Raw genomic sequence first — 3,610 nt, forward strand, 5'->3', positions numbered from 1 at the left:
TCCATCACTGTTGCCAAATTCCTGTTTCCTTTATCTCCACCCATTTTGTCTCTTGTTACATCTTCACGAGGGTTGTGGTATTCGTGAAAATGCTTTTCAAATTCCTCAGTTAATGCCTTGATTGTCGTCGACTCCTTCTTTGTCATGGGTCCTTGAGAATCAAGGAGTTGCCTTGTGGTTACGTTTATACCATCATAGAATATCGACACTTCTTGTTGTACATTTAGATCGCGTTGAGGACAATTCCTTAGCATTCCTTTATACCTCTACCAAGCTTCATACAAGGATTCGCTATCGTTCTGTTGGAAATTTTCTATCTTCTTCTTGAGTTTAGCTATCTTAGAGGGAGGGATGAACTGTTCAGTGAATGCATTGCGAAGATTGGTCCAATTTGTGATTGTTCCAGGTGCAAGTGACTTCAACCAAATTTTTGCATCTCCTGTAAATGTCACCGGAAGCATCCTGAGTAATATCACATCTCTTGAAACCTTTGGAACATGGAAGTAATTGGCAATGTCCAGTTGGGTTTTAGTTCAAAAATAGTTTCAAAAACTACAAAATTGGCAAACGGGAATGATTCAGAACATAACGTAAACATTTTATATCCACCAAGGATCATCTTTCAAGTTATTGAAAGATTAAAACACCAACCATAGAAAGGATTAAGAAATAACAACCTTTGTTGTTCTTTGGGTCCTCTTGGGGAGGCTTTGTAGTTGATTAAGAATGTGGAACCTTTAAGACACCAACAAGTTACCAACTTGATTTAAGATGCTAGTCTTATAAAACTCATATAACTCTTAAGCTTGAAGTTTATAACCAAAGTATGAACTTCATGAGAGTATAAATGCAAGTAATCTTCAAGTGTTCTTAACAAAACAAGAGAGCATGAGGGAGAGCTTAGGAATTTCGAAATTTGCATGTCAAAGAGGACACACAACATAAAAGCCTCTAAGCTAGTTAAATTGAAGACTTAATCTAAAGGTCCTTAACTATTAATCCCTTTAGACAAGATTGTCCCCCATGCTTTCTCCCATACCTATTACTTTTGAATAAATTAACATGAGAGCCCTACTTTTGTCTTTTGACTCTTATTTTATAAAAATAATAAAAGGAATAAGACAAAAGCTTTATATTTTATGAACCAAGTTTATAAAATATAAACTTTAACTTTTTGGTAAAAGACAAAAGAATTTATTTAGTCCAAAATGTTGTGCATGACTTATTAATTCATATCATATGAATTATATATAATGTTACTTGCTAATAAAATTTATTATTTCCTAGAAATAAATAATTTCCAATTTAATTATAAGAGTTTATTGAATATTTATTAAAATAATTTTATAATAAATAATCAATTATATCAAGTTGTTGTTAGTGTGACCCATTAGTATCGTATGTTAATTAACAATATCACTTTAATATGATTCTTGAGGATAGTAGATCTTTTAATCTCCCACTTGCGCAAGATTCATATTAGACTGATATAGACAGTGGTGAACGTCTAGCAACATTTCACTGCCCCCATCAACATACAACTTTGTGCCATTCTATCAACGCCCAGTTCCCAGAAGCCCAAGGCTACAACTGGTGTATAAGGTAAGTTTATCAGTTATCCCTTTGCTACAGACATCATGTTGAACATGAGATACAAATCACGATCAATCTCATTAGTTGTTCAACTTTTGTTAAGGCGCCTTAGATGTCTAACTCTCAACACATAAGAGGAACAAATCCCATCTTGACTACATAAGCCTCTTGCATAGTTCACACCATACTTGAAAATGGATTTTATAACTGCCAGGTTAAGGAACAACATTTGACCATATCAAAGCATAGTAATCCCTACACTTATGTCCCACTATGTATCTCAGCTGTTAAGGATACAAAGATAGTACCTTTTAATCAAGTATCATTCATGAAAGTGATCCATGAGATGATCTTGATGCGGGTCAGTTCAATACTGGTTCTCTGACAAGTACCTATGAAACTTGGTTACAACCACTTGCCTACTTTCATCTAGTGAGAGTCAACCAATCCAATTCATATTAGTCTTACTTTATAATTGCCCCCAAAATTATAACCGACTATAAACCTTTAGAATAATAACATTATTCATGGATTAAACACGTTAATATAGAGCATAACAAGTATTAATGTGATCACTATATCCCAATATATCATAACATTATCTAACAATTGTTGTTATAATGGTCCAATATCCAAATACTAAATCCAAATCAAAAACCTAATTCTAGAATAATAAAGTCTTATAGCTGAGTGTGACCATTCATACTTAGCTCAAAAGAATGCTTTATCAATGGATCTGACAAAATTTAATTTGTGTGAATTATGTGAATACTATCATGTCCATACTTAACTTTACTCTAAGTATAGTTAAATATCCTGGAGAATATGATTGGTGTTGTTTCGTGACATAGAGCCTCTTAGCTTGATTAAGTATACTCTCGAAGTCACAAAAAAAATTTCTATGTGATCCTTGAATGGCAGAGATCAACATAGTTTTTCAATGATCTCATTCATCCAATCATATTTGAATTCAACTTCTTAAGTAGTGTATTCTTATTATGTGGTAGATTGTGTCATTATGTTTTGCTTGGCCCTCATTCCAACAAGACTTACCCTTCATTCCAAAATGAAGTGAAAATCCAATTATAATTCATAATTATTTATATTTGTTTAGAAATTAACATCTTGTGTAGCTCTTTCCATAAAGATCCTTTCTAAAATGATTGTCTCATATACATTCTCTTAGTTCTTCTAAAGTACTCTTAGAATGCTCTCTTAGTCATTCAGTGAGTTAACCATGTATTCAATTAGTATCCTATGACATGCTTACAACATTCATCAAATACCATGTCCTATGCATAATATGGCGTAAATGACGAATTTATTTTCCAAGCAAATGGAATATAAAACATTTCATCTAGTTCAAACCTATGAGCTAGGTACTTTTGAGGCTAGCTCAAAATGATACCATATGACAATGCCATGAATTCTCCAAAAGAATCTTGTGTCTTGATCCCTTTCAAGATATTGCCAATATATGTATAAGTACATGAAACTTTTTACATTCATTTTATCTATCCCTTATAGATTTCACATTCCAAGAATGTATCTTCTACTTCCCAAGTCTTTCATTTTAGAAATACCTTCTGAGTCAAGGTGAAACGACCTTGCTTAGTCAGAATGTGATTTCAAATGATTAAGTATGTCTCATTCATACAAGATTAGGAATTTCACTATGCTCCCACTAGTTCTTAGTAAACACACACTTTCTATTCATTTTGATATAAAAACATACCTTGTGGTTTTACATAAAATGATGATTGTAACATTAATATGTTTGATTTATATCCACAAGTGGATCTCAAGCTCTACAGATTTTGTTAGGATAACATAGATTAGGAAAACCTCCAGGCTAATCTATATAGATATCCTCTAGTAGATGTCTATTAGAAAAAGCGTTATTTCTTGAAATCTATTTACTATATCTCATATTAAGAATATGAATTTATAGTAAATGATATCCTTGTTGATCTGATCATAACAACTTGTGAAAAAGGTTTGATCAAAATCAATGTCA

The 3,610-nt window shown here is 32.3% G+C and overlaps 1 non-coding gene across 1 annotated transcript; it reads left to right on the forward strand.

Annotated features, from left to right (window-relative positions):
* The first annotated feature begins 225 nt into the window (after positions 1-225).
* LOC145162026 (small nucleolar RNA R71) lies at positions 226-332 on the forward strand. Its single transcript, XR_013738881.1, has one exon. It is a non-coding gene; the product is annotated as a small nucleolar RNA R71 (small nucleolar RNA).
* Positions 333-3,610: the final 3,278 nt, after the last annotated feature.

This window comes from Lactuca virosa, chromosome 2 (genome assembly GCF_052849685.1).
Source record: "Lactuca virosa cultivar CGN04683 chromosome 2, Lactuca_virosa_CGN04683_v6, whole genome shotgun sequence".
NCBI classification, from domain to species: domain Eukaryota; kingdom Viridiplantae; phylum Streptophyta; class Magnoliopsida; order Asterales; family Asteraceae; genus Lactuca; species Lactuca virosa.